Source organism: Sturnus vulgaris, unplaced genomic scaffold (assembly GCF_052056855.1).
Source record: "Sturnus vulgaris isolate bStuVul1 unplaced genomic scaffold, bStuVul1.hap1 Scaffold_195, whole genome shotgun sequence".
In the NCBI taxonomy this organism is placed as follows: Eukaryota; Metazoa; Chordata; class Aves; order Passeriformes; family Sturnidae; genus Sturnus; species Sturnus vulgaris.
The window spans coordinates 2,150,727-2,168,791 of NW_028276170.1; the positions used below are offsets into that span (position 1 = coordinate 2,150,727).

An 18,065-nucleotide genomic window follows, 5' to 3' on the forward strand; every position below is an offset into this window, starting at 1 on the left:
GGGGTCAGCTCCAGCTCCAGGTGGAGCACGTCAGCCTGGAGCACCCCCTGAGCCGGCACTGGGGCACGGCCCGGACCCCACAGCGCCGGGAGGGGCTGGCAGGACACGGAGGGGACTGGGGGTCCTGGGCTTAACGTGGACACCCTCCCTGGGAACCCTCTTCCCGCTGTCCCATCTCCCTTTATACCCCCTCTCCCACCCCTTTCCCACCGGTCCCGTTCCCTTCGCGCTCACCCGAGAGAGCTCCTCGCCGGCAGCCGAGGGATGGAGGAGAAGGAGCAGGAGAGGGAGGAGGAGGAGCAGGAGGAAGAGGAGGGGTAGAGGAGGAGCAAGAAGAGGAGGAGCAGCGAGAGGCGGCAGCCCGTGCGTCCATCGCTCTCTGGATGTGCAGCCCCTTCGCGCCCGCAGTATCGGCCCCCCCGTATTGTGTAGGTGACCAGGGAGGGGACCTCGCCCCGAATATCTTGGGCGGTCCTGGCAGGGATTTTTTGAGAGGGAGAGGGATATTTGGAGCTCACCCGATGTATCTTTGGTTCTCCCTGTTTGTGTATTTCGGGAGACGGCGGACGGAGCGATGTTTGAATCTTGCAGGGCTCCAAAGCTGTCCCGAAATCCCCTTTTGGGGGATCCTGCGGGGTCCCCGGGTGGTTTTTTTGGGGATGTCTGGGTGGCGGCTGCAGACAGAGCCCCGGCAGTGGGTGGGGGATGGAGGTCCCCGGAGCCCCGTGGCGATCGCCCGGGACTGGCAGGGCAAGGGGAGCAGCCTTGAGGGGGGGAAAGCGAAAAGGGGAGAGCCCCGGGAGTGCCAGAGCCTGAAATGGGGGCCTGGAGAGGGGGGACCCCGAGAGCCGGGAGTGAGGGGAGCCTGGAGAAGGGGCAGCCCGCAGAAGGGATGAGCCTGGAGACGGGGAACCCCTGGGACACCAACGTGGGGACCCCAAAGCCTCCCAGGGCTCTGGCCACGCCAGGGGCTACAGGGACACGAGGCCGGGGCTGCTCCGGGCCGCTTCCAGGCTGTCCCTCTGCTCTTGGGTGCCGGGGGTGGCCCTTTGTGACACGGGCTTGTGTCAGGGCCCTCGGTGATGCGGGACATTGTGGTGCTGTCATGAATGAGAGCGTTTGAGATCGCTTAAAAATCGGTGACAAATGCATGAACAAAAGTCAGATTTAATATTAAGCAACAAAGTACAATAAGTTTGTTGGCAAGATTCACTCCACTGCCTACAGGACAGGTGAGGCACAACAAGGCAAGAACAACACCAAATAAAATCCATGCAATCGGAACAGAAATGAACTGAAAACTCTCTGGGGGAGTGTGGGTGGGTGTGTGCTGTGTTTAGGTGCATGCAGGGATTAAAAGGAACACGGCCTAAAAACATTTGAACTTCTACCTTAATTTGTAACTTAACTTATACCTTAGGCCTAGCAAATCAACAGACGAACAACACCAAACTTATACCTAACTTAACTTAGAACTTAACATTAACAATTCCACAGAGCAATAACACTTAACAGCATTTAACCTAACTTACAGCTGTAACTTCCAAGTTGTACTTAGCAACTTAATACAATAACAACACTTATGACTTACATTTAAGAACTTAGCAAAACACTTAGCATTTAACAGCATTTAAGTATGTTCATAACTATAACTAAACCTTGCTTAGAGGCCTAACTTAGATATCCAAGGTACTTCCACATCTAGGAAAGCTGTATTTCTCCCAGATTTGCTATAGCATATGTGCAGGGGCACACACACAGACAGGAACAGTCAGTGCAAGCAATTCCCCCCAGAGCTCAGTGAAATCCTCCCTTCTGATGTTTTTGCATCTCCCACTGGCCGAAGGATGGGGCCTTGAGCAGTGAGGGTATGGGCCCAGGACACGTCGTGTTTCAGCGATCCTCCAGGCACAGCAAAGCCGAGGGTTTGCTGGCTCTGAGAGCCCCCTCAGAGGGAGACTGCTGGTCACAGCCCACGGTGGCCCAGGAGAGCTCAAAGGTCTCCTTTTGGATTTCTGTTGAGAGGGTCACAAGAGAGTGGGCTCCAGTCATAACCATGTTTCATCCTGGCCTCAGTTTGGGTGGGCACTTTCTCTAGGAGTGGGGGAATGCATCACCACACTGGGATCTCAGGGGTGCCCATGGCCTGAGTGATGCTGGCCCGATGCCAGGCACCCACCAAAGCCACTCTGATCCTGCCTCTCCAGCTGCAACAGTGGGGAGAAAGTTTAACCCAGAGTTCCTGGGATGGTGTAAAAAGGGGAAGCATCCCATACCAAACAGCAAAATGTGCATCACAGACCCAGCCTGGGCACAGAGAGGAAATTTATTACCAAGCAAATCACGGCAGGACAAGAAGAAGGGAAAGAAATCTCTCAAACCCCTTCACCCACACCAAATGGGGGTCACTGGGAATCATCCAACACAAATCCTCCCATGGAGAATGGAGCTGGAGCAGAGCACGAAGCTCTTCCCACACCTGGGCACTCACAGGGCTTCCCTCAGTGGTGACTCCGTTGGTGTTTGGTCAAGTGAGAGCTCTGTGAGAAGCTCTTCCCACACTCAGGACACTCGTAGGGCCTCTCCCCAGTGTGGATGCGCCGGTGCCTGATGAGGGTGGAGTTGTGCTTGAATCCCTTCCCGCAGTTGTGGCAGCGGAAGGGCCTCTCCTCTGTGTGAATCCGCTGATGGACGAGGAGATTGGAGCTGGTCTGAAACCTCTTCCCACACTTGGGACACTCGTAGGGCCTCTCCCCGGTGTGGATGCGCTGGTGTTTTCTCAGGTTGCAGCTCCACCCAAAGCTCTTCCCACATTCCGAGCAGGTGTAGGGCCGTTCCCCTGTGTGGATCACCTGGTGCTTCATCAGATCAGAAATAGTGCTGAAATTTTTCCTGCATTTTCCACACTCATAGGGCTTCTCCCCAGTATGGACCCTCTGGTGTAGGATCAGCTGGGAGCTGTAGCTGAAACCCTTCCCACATTCCAAGCACTGGTTGGGCTTCTCCCCTCCAGGAGGCTTCTCCACCAGCTCTGAGCTCTGCCTGGATCTCCGGCCGCCTTCCCGGCTCAGGGAGGGTCTTTCCTCCTCGCAGCTCCCTGGGCTGGGTTTGCAGCCCCTCCTCGTGAGAGATCTCCGGGGCTTTTCTGCCTCCTCCATCCCCGCACACCTGAGGAATGAAAATTCCTGGTTTAGGGGGAAATAACAAGAAGAGAGCTCCATAAACTGGGTGTTCCTCCTTGCCCAAGTTCATCTCTGGAAGTCATTGAGCATCTTATGTCTGTAATAACCTCCCAAACACCAAGATTCCCACCCCAAATCCTCCAGACTTTAAGACACAGATCAAAACCTCCCCAAATATCAAGATTCAGCCAAAATCCCCCCCAAAATTGTGCTGATTCGAAAGCAAAACCAGTGAAAGACTCCAAGTCAGAAATACAATTTTATAGGAAAAGAGATAAATTCATGCAATAGTACAAAAGGAAACAACTGACAGAATCAGAATACAACCTGACACCCCCCTAGTTAGGGTGGTGGTAGCAGTCCAGATGAAGTGGTTTTGTTGTAGTAGTGATGCTGTAGAAAGGTCTGGTAGCTCTTGTCCTCTGGAAACCAGTGGGGAAGGGCTGCCTTGGTGTTCCAAATCTCAGATTTTATCTAGGTAGGAAAGGCTTGGCTCCTCCCCCTGGCTGGAGCATCTCCCAATGGGATGATGGAATTTTATCAGTCATGCAGTGGCACTCAATGGCCCATTAACAGAAGATATCTTCCTGGAGGAAGGATGGGTTGTGGAAAAGATAAAGAACATTGCCCCACCTGGTTTTAACAGATGGCCCATTAGCAGAGGATATCTCCCACGCAGATAAGGATCACTGTTCCACCTGGTTTTTTCCACCACTCTTTGTTCTTTTGTTTCTTCCCGGGATCTCTGACCGGTTACTTCATGTTTGCTGCTGATTTCTTCTCCCTTTTGAAGATGAAAATGGTAAAAGTGTCTTTGACCTGCCTTGCTGGATATTGTGAAGAGGAACAGTCATCTACTGCAAGTGGAAGTGTCACGGGTGGAGCAGAGTTCTGTGAGTGCTGTATCAAACCAGACCTCGTCAGACCTGCCAGAACAACTGGTCCATGCTGCCCTTCACTGCTCTGCCTGTTCCCCACTGTTTCATGCCAGAGTAATTTAACTGCTGTTAATTGGGTGTGTGTTTCAGTCGAGCCAGTGCAGCAGAACCAGCAGAAAGCAGCCTCAGAATGAATGGGGCTCTGCAGAGGAGCCCCAGACTATTCATCAGCCTGCCCGCAGAACTGGCTCCAACTCTGAACCCTTGTGACCACACTCTGAAGAAGACACACTTCTGATATTTCTGAGGCACTTATGACTGAGGCACTGCACGTGCTTGTGCAGGTAAGAATCCCAAAGTTCTTTCTGTCAGGAAAATTAATCCTCAAACACCAGAGTTTTATGTCCAAAAAGGAGACTTTATTGGAATAAAGGGAGAGGCCATGGGACATTTCCCTGGGATCTCTCAAATTTTTGGAGGACCCAGCCTCCTTTTTATCCTATTTTCCTGGCCTCATTTCCCTCTCTCTTTCCCCATTGGCTGAGGTACTTGAGAGGCACAGACTTCCCAGAACGCCTGATACCTGAAATTCCCCTCTAATGTATAACCCTCCCTTTTAATTTTTAATTCTTACAGAACTCATAGTTTTCTCCCCCGTTACTTCTTTCATCTTTCAATATCTAATTTCATTTATCAGCAGCCCTACAGTTTGTTTGTAAAGGCAAATATCTTTTTCCATTCATCAATCAATGGAATCCATCCCATTGTTTCTTTTATCTTTCAGTGCTAGCCTTATCTACAAGCAGATCCACAGCTCATTTGTAAAGACTAATTCAACATTCCTCTCAACGTGGTTCTCTAAGAAGGCCATAACTAAATGCTTGCATGGGGGTTTTGGCTTCTGGAGCAGTGGGGTAGGGCTGTGGTTGGTTCCTACCCCTCCATGCCATGATGATGTAAGGGGTGAGGGATGCCATGTGTGCTGTGCACTGGCACTGATCCTCAAGAAATCCTTCTAATCCTCTCCTTCGAGCTAGTCAAGCTCCTGGAAAAGATGGGTCCAAAAAAAAAGTGTTCAGTTTTGTGCCCTCCTGCCCTTGTGGGGTGAGGGGCAGGAGGCAGAGGTCCAGCTTGGTTTCTCTTTGACCTTTCCTTTGAGACAACACTGTCTGCTCCCACCACAAAGGCACAGAGGGTGCTCTTTGCCCCCACCAGTGGGAAGTGGCTCTGCTGACCCCACTAAGAGTGCTGGAAGATTAGTCTGTGAACGAAACAGTTGAATATTGCCTAGAGGGGGGTAGCAGGCAGTAGATGTTGCCACCATTCTCTTTCCAGGACCACACTGGGAGTACTAGAACAGAGATCTGTGAGGCTGAGAGGTTGAATATTGCCTGGGAGGGTGGCAAGCACTGGATGTGACTCGACTCATGTGGGCACTGGCCTGGCCTTTCCTGTTTGTGCAGAACAAGCTCACTGTTCACCACGGGTGTTCTCTTTCCAGCACAGATTCTCTGTGTGTTGTTTGCAATGGGAGGGAGATTTCTAGGTTGTCTTTTGTTTCTTCATTAAAGGCGAATGATGGTGGGCAGAGCTCTGCAGAGAGTGAGATGAAGAAAGGAACAGGGTTGGTTGCCCCTAAGACCATGAGAGGAGAGGAACAGTCCCCTTGTCCCCCGCTGAGCCTCGCCAGAGGGAAATAACCAAGAAATTGTCCCCAAACACAGGGTTTTGTGCAGCCTTGTGTTACCTGCAGGAATGCATGCAGGACCTGTCTTCGAGTATGTGTGTGCGGGAGGGTTGGGGAAGTAAGCAGAAGTTCTAGGGACATATTTTAACTAATTGTAAGCATCAACGGTGCCACAATGTGCCACCCATATTCCACTCTCCTGTCCCCATCCCCACCGTGTCATGATCCCACAGAGAGACCCACAGGGGGGTCGGGGCCAGGAGGGCTCTAGAAAAGTGCAGTGCACACGTGTGCCAGTGTGCAGAGCTCTGTGTGCACACACAGACACCGAAGTGCACACGTGTGTCAGTGTGCACAGCTGCACACACGGATATTTTCTAGCGTGTCCAGATGTAAGAGTGCCCGTCCTGCTTTGCACAGTGTCCATGTGTGCGGGTGTGCACAGCACTGTTCACATCTGTGCACTGCTGTGTACACGTGTGTGGAGTCTGTGCACAGCTCTGTGCTTGTAGGTGTGCACAGCTCCGCAAGGGTGAGCACGGCTCTGTGTGGGACATCCGTGTGTCAATGACACTGCACGTATTCGTGTGCACGAGCTCTCTAAGGACAACAGGTCTTGTGCTTGTGGGCAGGTGAGCATTAGTGGAGACTGTGCCTAGGTGGGTGTGTGTGTAGCACGGATGTGCTGGGTGTGTGTGTGTGTGTCTGTCTGTGTCTGTGTGTCTGTGTGTTTTTGTGTCTGTGTGTCACTGCTGGGCTCTGATGGCTGCAGTGTCCCCTGGCTCTCTGTGTACACTCTGTTCTTATAGGGAGAGGAGTTCGCCCCTGCATAGAAGTTTGCCAAAAATATATATAAGGTTGTGTACAGTGATTTCCATCAAATTTAGTAGTGTTTAAGTTTCCATTGAATCCCTGTAAGATGTGCATGCTTTGCACGGGTGCCTTTGGGACGGGTGTGTGTTCTCTAAATAGATTTCATAGTCGTGTCCAAAGCTTTGATTTCTACCGGCCTTTTAAATCTGACATGTCAAACAAGAGTTTTTCAAATACACCAAGGAACAAATGGCATTATTATGTGCATCCACTGCTGCTCTTGCCCACGTCCCCTAGAAACTGCTGCCATCATGATGAGAGGCCATGCCAGGCACATAACCTCTCTATAATTTAATGCTCCCCAAGCCAGTTCCCTTGTGTCAGCAGTGGTGAGCAACTGCCTTAGGGTGAAGCATGTGGGGCAGTACTGGGGTGGAAATAGCCATGAAGAATAGAACTGCCTGCTAATATGTATTTGTTCAACAATGCTTCCTGAGTCTGTGCTCTCCAGCCTCTGGCTGAGTCTCAGACACATTAAGCATTTCAGTTCCTTGTTCCAACACTCAACAGAAGCTGCTATGTAGAAAAATGCTACCTTATGTACATTTTCTTCAGTGTCTGTCTTTTAGAGAAAGACCAGCTTTTAACCCCTCAGTGGGGAGGTCCCTTTCAGGTCCTGCTCACCACTGAATCGGCTGTGCCAACTGCAGAGTGGGAGTGGACTCATGGCAACAGAATTAAAGGCCCAGTAAAAGAACCCAAAGAATAAACTATAACATCCAGACAGGGAGAGATAGAATTGACTCTCAAGCTGAGAACTAGAGATAACCAAAGTGAGGTCAAGCTTCCACCAGACAGCTCCAAGACTGCTTTAACTAACAGTTTAAGGGGGAGTTTGAACCATATCAGCTATTAATGTAATTGTCCTGTTTTAATGGATGGAAATTACAAGCATCTGTTTAGGGAAAGTACACAGGGAACCGTAAGAGGTGCTGGGGTGGTTTCCTTAGGAACCAACAAGTGGAGTCACACAAGAAATAGAGGGCAAGACGGGGTTGGCCCCTGTGTTCCCCACCGAGAAGATTGTATAGCCCTGCTGTGGGCAGCAACCCCGTAGGCATGGTAAGGTGGGGGCAAAAAGGCCATACCAGACCTCTATCATTCCTCAATTGGTGTGTAACAGGTGAGATACACCTGCTATGGGCAGTAATGCCATCAGCATGGTAGGGGGGCATACCAGGCCCCTGTGATTCCCAATTGTTCATTGCAAATAAGTGGGCCTAAGGAAAACCTGAGATTTTCCTGTTTCCACTGTCCTCACACACCTCAACAGACGCTAGTATGAAAAAACTCAGTTTTGAAAAGTAAGAGCGAATCATCAGAATCGAAAATAAGAGTCCATTGTTTAAGCCAAATGACTTATGAAAAGGAAAAAGGAGGTTTGTTATAGATGAGAAACGTGATGGTTGGCTCTCACAATTAAAGGATAAATATTGTGCCTAAGTTAAGATAAGTTTTATGGCTGTATAATGATGTTATTGTAATATATCCTCCCTTAGTCCTCTTTCCCCTCCCCCTTGTATTGTTGTAGTGACACGGCTTAGGTAGTCGGGGCATTTGGGGAGGGCCGTTGCCCTGGTTTGGAAAGACAGGTGTGCTAGGGAAAGCAGGGCCTTCCCTTGAAATGAAGAAAATAAATCCTTCCCTCTGAATTAGTGTAATTTTGAAATTAAGGGGCTCTCAGGCAAAGATATCGGGATAGGAAATAACAGTTCTTTACTAGTGTATATAACAAGGCAAACAAAACAACATCTATGGAATTAACAACAAACAGAACAGGCACCCAGTAACAGTTCTTTGGGTTGTGGACACCTTTTCCCTGTGGTGCAGATGCCGTCCCAGTTGGCAGTCAGTGCCAGCCGGCTCCCGGTGGGCAGGGGCAGACGCGGTGATCCCACGTGGCTGCAGGAGTGCTGGGGGCGATGGCAGCTGTGTCCCAGATGGGAAGGGATGGAGGAGAGACTCTGCTGGCGAATTCTTGGAGCAGTGTCGGTCCCGGTGCTCCAACAGGATGCTGGAGATCCAGACTGAAGCAGGAGAGCGTCCGAGCAGGGGTGAGGGATCCAACACCAGAAGAGGTGTTGGGATGGTGGGGCGAGGTTTTCCAGGGGCCTTCCTGCTCCCAGAGCCATAAGCGAGCGAATGCCAGGAACTGCTCCCGCCCATCTTTACCTGACTCCAATCTCGCGGTCTTCCCCCCCTTCCCCCTACCTCACTCCCGCTCCACCAACGCCCTCCTCCAAAAGAAAGTGCCAAAAATCCAGGGAAGCTGTCCCTCCCCCATCTCAAGGTCTCAAGGATCTAGCCATCAGTGCTCCTTAGCATGTCAATGGGAAAAAATTCCACAGGCAGAGAGGAAAGGAAAAAACCAACCCCCAACACCCGGCTTGTTCCTACACCTGACCTCCAGTGCAGATGTAAGAAAGGAGTCTCCAGCAATGGACGGCAGAGAAGGAGTTCAGCGACAAGACTTTGGGAGGGCCCAGGGGCATAAAAGACAGAACATCCATTCTGTAGGGGAGCACGTGGGGGTTTAGTCCAGTGGTCCCAGCGCTGATTTTTCTCATTCTACAGTCTTTTCTTGTATTTTTTTTTAAGCTTTAATAAACCTCTGAAATTTTTTAAAAAGTGAGCGTTGTTTCTCACACCCTGCACTGCTGGGGTAGGAGGGAACAATGGGGGAAACCTGGTTTGAAGGGTCTCCATTTACTTCTCACTATACTGCTCTAAGCTTTTGGAGGTTTCTGCCAGAAATCTCTCCCCTCCCCAACTCATCCACAGGGGTTTGGGGCAGTTTTCCCGTTTTGGGGGAAATCAAAGTGAGAGGAATGTTGAATTTGTCTTTACAAATGAGTTGTGGATCAGCCTGTAGATAAGGCTAGCACTGAGAGATAAAAGAAACAATGGGATGGATTCCACTGATTGATGAATGGAAAGAGATATTTGCCTTTACAAACAAACTGTAGGGCTGCTGATAAATGAAATTGGATATCGAAAGATGAAAGAAGCAACGGGGGGAAAACTATGAATTCTATAAGAATTAAAAATTAAAAGGGAGGGTTATACATTAGAGGGGAATTTCAGGTATCAGGCGTTCCGGGAAGTCTGTGCCTCTCAAGTACCTCAGCCAATGGGGAAAGAGAGAGGGAAATGCAGCCGGGAAAATAGGATAAAAAGGAGGCTGCGTCCTCCAAAAATTTGAGAGATCCCAGGGGAATGTCCCATGGCCTCTCCCTTTATTCAAATAAAGCAAAAAGGATTCCTCTGTCTCCTTTTTGGACATAAACCTCTGGTGTTTGTGGATTAATTTTCCTGACAATTTTGGGGGCTCGTCCGGGATCTTTCCACCGTCCGGGGCAGCGAGTGGAGCTGAAGGCGCCTCACCCAGTTTGGGTGATCAGCTCCCTTTGGTGCCGGCCGGTACCGGGCGATCCATTGGGTTCCCGAGACTGTCCAGGAGACAGACGAGTGGCGGACCAGGGGGGTCCGTGAAGAGTCCGCAGGGAAGGACCACTGAAAATCTCACCGGTGAGTAAAATGGGATCTTCGGGGAGCAAAGCTGGGAGGGCACCCATGGAGGGTAGCACAGGTAAAACGGGGCACCCAGAGAGGGTTGGAAAGGTGAAGCCACGAAGGGGCCCCGGCAAAAGGGATGATGATCCCATAATACCCCAGGAGAGTCCCTTGGGGTGAATGCTGAGGTCTTGGGACAGATTGTATATTCACCCAGAAGTAACTATGGAAATAATGGTAAAATATTGTTATTTTGTGTGGCCAGAGTATAAGCTGGCAAGGGGACTTATATGGCTACTTATGGAACAGATAAAATTCATTTGTGTCGAATTTTGTGAAGGTACTTAGAGGAGAATTGGAAAGGATGGATTGAAAGGGAATGTGGATTAATATGGGTCAGACAAGAAACAAGAGAAATTTATGTGTTAAGAAAAAAGAGGAGGAAGAGGAAAGTGGTGAGGATTGGAATGTTTTTCAGCACCTTCCCCCGTCTTGTCCTCTAGTGTTGCTGGCTGACCCAGGGCCAGCTGCAGGTCTTCTGTATCCTCAACTTCCAGAGCAAGGGGATCAGGGATATTGTTATTCCTACAGCCCCACCTGAGAAGGATGATGGTGTAGGGGGAGGGGAGCAGCATGTTGTATCACCCCCCAGAACTAGAAGAGGAACTCAGTTTAGGGCATCAGAAGCCCCCCAAGAGACAGGGGTACACCAGATGCCACTCTGTCAAGTTCCTTTGGGGGGTCAAGGGGGAGGATTTGGGTTTGTAATTGTACCACTCACTACCCAGGATATAAGAGGGTTGAAAAAAGAATTACCCCCATATTTGGATGATCCCATAGGGGTGGGGGAAAAGATAGAGGAATATTTGGGAAATGCGGATTATACATGGAAGGATTGGGATTTTCTTTTGGGAATTTTGTTTGGGTCATCAGAGAAAGGAATGATTTTGTAGAAAGCTCGGCAGCTGTGGGAGGATGAACACCCACAAGCAGCAGGGGGGGCTGGACCCAATGCACCTACGGTGGGTGATGCCATCCCCCAGGCAGACCCCCAGTGGGACCCAAATAACCAGGCCAGTCTGGCTCACCGTGATTGCCGTGCTTATTTGATCAGGGCAATCAAGTCAGCGGCTCCCAGAACTAACAACATAGCTAAGGCTCTGTCGTTAGAACAGGAGAAACAGGAAAGCCCTCATTGGTTGGAGAGGATTAGGGATGCCTTGAGGAAGCACGGGGGGATGGATCCTGAAGGGCCAGCCTTCAACACATTGCTTAAGGTACAATTTGTTACTAAGGCCTGGCCTGATATAAGGAAAGGAGTACAGAAAGATGAAAAGTGGCAAAATAAGCCTCTAGAGGAATTGGTTAGAAAAACACAGCAGATATATGTAAGAAGGGATGAGGAAAAGGCAGAAGCTAAAGCAAGGATGATGGCAGAGGTTTTGCAGCCCCAGAGGAATAACCACAGGGTCCAAGGGGTCCCCAGGGACAGAGGGGACGGGGTCGGCCACAAGGAAGGGGCAGAGGGATTCCCTCCTCGGCAGGGGACAGCCGACCCAAACAGCGGCTGGGGAAGAACCAGTGTGCTGTCTGCAGGGCAGAAGGGCATTGGAAAAACGAGTGTCCGCAGAAACAACTGGACCCTCAGGAGGAGGAAGTCCAGAGGATAATGGAAATGGATTGTTAGGGGTGTCAGGGGCTCCTATTATACCAAGGACCCACCACTCAGGAGCCCTTGATAACTTTTAAGGTGGGTCCGGATCGAGAGGAGTTGTGTTTTTTGGTAGACACGGGGGGGCCTCTCGGTCCACCTTAAATTTTATACCTAAGAGGGGGAAATTGTCAAAAAGATCCTTGGTTATTCAAGGAGTAAGCGGGAAGGATGAGCGAGTGCATTTTATTCAACCGCTGTTAATAGATGTGGGGGACAGATTTGAACTGCATGAATTCTTGTTTGTTCCTAATTGTGATTGTAATTTACTGGGAAGAGATTTGATGGCTAGAATGGGAATGCAAATTAGCACTGTAAAAAAGCGACACGGAGTCCGAAACTGTGATATCTTTGTGTAAAATGTCTGAAAAGGCTTATGCTAAAATAAATCCAGAAGTATGGGCAGCTCCAGGGAAATATGGGAAACTGGACATAGAGCCTCTCCAAATTACTTTGAAGCAACCAGGACAAGTGGTGTCTAAAAAGCAATGCCCTCTTTCAAGGGAGGGAAAGAAAGGGTTACAGCCTGTTATTGAGTCCCTGCTAAAAGCAGGTCTTTTAGAGCCGTGTATGTCTCCCTATAACACTCCTATCCTGCCGGTTAAGAAACCAGATGGAACCTACAGAATGGTGCAGGATATAAGAATAATACATGAGATTGTCAAACCAAGGCATCCCACAGTTCCAGATCCATACACAATCCTGAATCAAATCCCTTCTTCACATCAGTATTATTCTGTACTGGATTTGAAGGATGCTTTCTGGAGGTGTCCAATCACAGAAGATAGTAAACAGTATTTTGCTTTTGAGTGGGAACAGGAGGAAGGAGGGAAAATGATAAAACAACAATTGCCATGGACAGTACTCCCTCAAGGATATACAGAATCACCAGTTCTGTTTGGTCAAGCTTTGCAGAAAATATTAAGAGAGTTTACTCCACCCTCAGGAGTCAAGTTGTTGCAGTATGTAGATGATTTGCTCTTATCAGGGGAACAGGAAAAGGTGGTTGAAGAGGCTACTGTAAAGCTGCTTAATTTTCTTGCAAAAAAGGGACTTAGAGTATCCAAAAAGAAAGCACAGTTAGTAGAAAAGAAGGTCAAATATTTGGGACACATTCTGTCCGAAGGGTTACGGTGTATTGATCCAGAAAGGATACAAGGGATTTTACAGGTACCATTACCCCAGACTAAAAAGGAGTTACAGCGGTTTTTTGGGTTGGTGGGGTACTGTAGAGCATGGATCGAGGATTTTTCTGTGGTGGCCAGACCTTTATATAACTTTTTAACTCAAAACAGTCCTAATGTCGTGGTATGGACACCAGAAGGAAAGAAAAGCTTTAAGAAATTAAAAGACAAATTGGTTAAGGCCCCAGTCTTGGCTCTTCCAGATGCAGAAAAAGAATTTCAGCTATATGTGGATGTCAAACAGGGTCATGCTAAAGGAATTTTGGTGCAAGAGCATGGGGGAACACGGAGGCCTGTTGCCTGTTTTTCTAAGTTGTTAGACCCGGTGGCCAGAGGCGGCCCCATTGTCTGCAGAACTGTGCAGCCACAGCTCTGATGGTGGCTGAGGCCCGAAAGCTGACAAGGGGAGGGCATCTCATTGTTAAAGTCCCACATCAGATTAAAGCTTTGTTAACTGAGAGAGCCTCTAAGTAGATGACGAGTGCTCGATTATTACAGTATGAATCTTGTTTAATGGAACAGGAGGATTTAGAATTTAAAGGTGGGGAAATTTTTAATCCAGCCTCTTATTTAAATGGCCCTGGAGAAAAGGGGGGCCAGGAAGAAATCCATGATTGTATCCAGGTTATAGACCTCCAGACACGGGCTAGGGAAGATCTCCGAGATATTCCCTGGCCTGAGGGAGAGAATGTGTTCATTGATGGGTCCTCCAAGGTGGTAGAAGAAAAACGATTTACAGGATACTCTATCGTGAATGGGAAGCAATTAAAGGAAGGGGGGAGGTTACCACACACCTGGTCAGCTCAGACAGCAGAGCTGTACGGGCTTGTGAGAGCCTGTAAATTATACCAGGACAAGACAGTAAATATATTTACTGATTCTAAATATGCATATGGGGTAATACATGCATTTGGAAAACGATGGGAAGAAAGAGGTTTATTAAGCTGCAGAGGAAAGACATTAGCTCACGAGAACTTAATCTCTCGCCTATTGGAGGCAGTGAATTTACCAAAAAAGGTGGCGATAATCCACATTAAGGGGCATCAGGCAGGATGGTCGGAGGAGGCAATAGGAAACCGACTGGCTGATGAAGAAGCTCGCAAAGCTGCATTGTTGCCAGAAGTCTCTAAGACCCTGCCTTTGCTCCCAGTAACTGCACCACTGCCAGAGAAACTCTCTTTTCCCCCAGAGGAACTTGAGATAATTAAAAAGAGTGGGGCAGAGAAAAGAGAAAATAATTGGTTTACAAGGGATGGTAAGCAGTGGATACCAAAAGCTCTGGCCTTACAATTGTTAAAACAACTTCATGAAGGGAGTCATTGGGGCTCCCGAGGACTGGCAGAAGCCTTCCTCAAAATGAACGCTGCTGTTGGTCTCTTTAGCCTGGCAAAGCGAGCCACTGAAGGCTGTTTGACTTGTGCTAAAACCAACAACAAAGTTACAAAGAAACTGGCCAGGGGAGGGAGGCGTTGGGCAGTACGTCCCTTCCAGAGATGCCAGGTGGATTTTACTGAAATGCCTCGAGTGGCAAGATTTAAATATCTTCTGGTAATAGTATGTCAATTAACCGGGTGGCCAGAAGCATTTCCAACTGTTTCAGCAACTACAGGATCAGTTGTTAAAGTATTTTTGAAACAAATAATTCCAAGATATGGGATGGTGGAAGCAATAGATTCAAATAGGGAAACTCATTTTACAGGAAAAATTCTTCAAGGAGTTATGACTGCTTTAGGGATACAGTGGAACCTCCATACCCCCTGGCACCCACAGAGTTCGGGCCAGGTTGAGAGGATGAATGGAGAAATAAAGAAACATCTCCTGAAGCTGGTGATAGAAACTAAAATGCCGTGGGTACGGCTCCTGCCCCTGGCTTTAGCAAGGATAAGAGCCAGACCCAGGGGAGATATTCAATTATCTCCCTTTGAATTGATGTTTGGAATTCCTTACCCTTGTAATTCTCAGCCTAGTGGGGGGATAGAGATAAGTGATGTGTATTTGAAACAATATGTGGCTGGATACTGTCTCTTGTGAAATCTCTTCGACAGGAAGCTCAGCTGGCACAGACCCTGCCTTTGGACTTTGCTGTTCACAACATCCAACCGGGACACTGGGTCCTGGTTAAGGAGTGGGAAGAAGCACCACTGGTGGCCAAGTGGCGTGGACCTTTCCAGGTGTTGCTGAGCACAGACACAGCCGTCAAGACAGCTGAACACGGCTGGACCCATCACACTCGGGCCAAGGTCTCTGCAGCCCCAGAGATTTGGACATCTCAGCTGGAGGAGAAGGACGGGAAGCCGCGACTGACACTCGGCAGGAGGGGACTGGAGCAGCAGCCAGGGCGTCGACATCGGGGGAAGCCTCGTGTGCCCACCCACAGAGTGCCTGCTGAAATAGTCTGTGTGGGCATCCCTCCTCTCAGATCTCCAGGCACTGGGGGGCCAACCCTTGCTGTCATTGTTTTCTTTATGTTAAGCTGTTTCTGTGCCTTCACTCGCCACAGGTGGTGTGGAAGACAACGTGAAAGTAAAAATTAAGTTAGGAAATTAGATTACACAATCAGAATGTTTCTCTTAATAATGTTACCTTTATATTATCAGTTAGGTTGGAGCCAAGATTGGGAAAATAATTTTTGACCTTAGGAGAAGAAGTAGCAAAAACCTTTAACCTTAGCAATTGTTTGGTCTGTGGAGGGCCAGGGGGACCTGAAAACGGGCCATGGGTAGCCAGCCCAGTAAAACCTAAATAGTGGATTAGCACCCTGAGTGAGGTCCGTAATGGAACAGGATTTTAGGATGAAGAAGGAAGTCCATGGCAATTTCATTCTTCTGAAAGAGGCACTTACTGTCTAAATAGGACAGAAAGCATAAACATGGGAAAAAGCGTTTGTGACTGGACTTTATCTTTGGGTTTAGATTGTTGGACCCCCAACTTCCTTCCTTATGATTGTTCCAGATATCAAGGCAGATGGAATCAAACGCATGTTAAGCTCACAAATGGTAGCTGGGTAAAGTGCTCCTACCATAATTACCAGAAAGATTTAAAAGGCTGTAAAGCAGTGGGGAAGGATAAGTTTTTTGACCCCTTATTTTTAAGCTGCCCCCGAGATAATTCCACAAGTAGGACACATGTTATCCGTGACTACCAGTGGAAATGGCAACATCGAAATGGAACTCGAACCCTTTTTAATAGGTTCTGGTCCAAATCTAACAAAACAGATCTGGGATGAAACTGCAGGTGGAAACCTCATGTGGGAGCTTGGAAATGCAACTACTGTGATTCTTATGGTGGGGCAACCATTGTTGGGAGACCACTGGGCCCAGGGAGTAAGCTGTATTTTGACTCTCCAATTGACCATGAAAATTGGGAAGGTCCCTTTGCCAATGGGACCTGGGCTTTAAAGGGGCATTACTGGATTTGTGGCCAACATGCATATCGCAGGTTACCCCCAAACTGGTCAGGAATATGTTATGTGGGGTATATCAGACACTGTTCTTTCTGCTACCACATATTCAGGGAAATCACTTAGGAATCAAGGTACATGATGATCTAATTAGAGAAAAGCAGTCAATTGATGTATCCCTGGCTGGAGGGAGCACCCAAAGATGGGGTGAAGATGAATGGCCACCTGAACGAATCATACAACACTACGGACCAGCCACTTGGAATCCTAATGAATTCATATCAGGTGCCAGAGAACCCATTTATAATCTAAACCGGATCATTAGGTTACAAGCTGTCTTTGAAATAGTAAGTAACCAGACAGCTACAGCTCTTGACCTTCTTGCTGACCAGTCTACTCAGATGAGAACTGCAATATTTCAACACTGGATGGTATTAGACTATTTATTAGCAGAAGAAGGGGGAGTGTGTGGCAAATTTAATGACTCAAACTGCTGTTTGCAAATAGATGACAATGGAAAGGTGGTGAAGCAAATAGCAAAAGGAATAAGAAAATTAGCTCATGTGCCAGTCCAAACATGGAAACGATGGGAATGGGACATGTTTTCTTGGCTACCTGGTGGACTATGGGTTAAACAACTACTTTTTTTCCTCTTATGTGCTGTAGCAACTCTAATCTTTTTGCCAGGCATGTTCCCTTGCTTAGTACAACTTATTCAACATGTGATCAAAGGGATGCAGGTAATAGCCACGCCCACTAATCCAGAGATGGTTACAAAAGGACAGAAACTGATGTCACTCCAAATAATTACAAAACCAAAAAGGACTCAGGAACAAGAAATTAAGTCAATGAGAGCTAAAGTTTGTAAAGACAATTATTAAAAAATAAAAGAGGAAGGATTGAGAGGAATGTTGAATTTGTCTTTACAAATGAGCTGTGGATCAGCCTGTAGATAAGGCTAGCACTGAGAGATAAAAGAAACAATGGGATGGATTCCACTGACTGATGAATGGAAAAAGATATTTGCCTTTACAAAGAAACTCTAGGGCTGCTGATAAATTAAATTCTATATCGAAAGATGAAAGAAGCAACGGGGGAAAACTATGAATTCTATAAGAATTAAAAATTAAAAGGGAGGGTTATACATTAGAGGGGAATTTCAGGTATCAGGCGTTCCGGGAAGTCTGTGCCTCTCAAGTACCTAAGCCAATGGGGAAAGAGAGAGAGAGGGAAATGCATCTGGAAAAATAGGATTAAAAGGAGGCTGCATCCTCCAAAAATTTGAGCGATGCCAGGGGAATGTCCCATGGCCTCTCCCTTTATTCGAATAAAGCAAAAAGGACTCCTCTGTCTCCTTTTTGGACATAAACCTCTGGTGTTTGTGGATTAATTTTCCTGACAGAAAGAACTTTGGGATTATTACCTGCACAAGAAAGTGCAGTGCCTCAGTCATAAGTGCCCCAGAAATATCAGAAGTGTGTCTTCTTCAGAGTGTGGTCACAAGGGTTCAGAGTTGGAGCCAGTTCTGCGGGCAGGCTGATGAATAGTCTGGGGCTCCTCTGCAGAGCCCCATTCATTCTGGGGCTGCTTTCTGCTGGTTCTGCTGGACTGGCTCGAGTGAAACACACACCCAATTA

At 48.1% G+C, this 18,065-nt stretch overlaps 1 protein-coding gene across 1 annotated transcript in view; it reads left to right on the forward strand.

The window, feature by feature from the left end:
- The window catches only part of LOC148217989 (uncharacterized), a 233,117-nt gene that overhangs the window by 68,134 nt on the left and 146,918 nt on the right, over nt 1-18,065 (forward strand). The window lies entirely within an intron of this gene.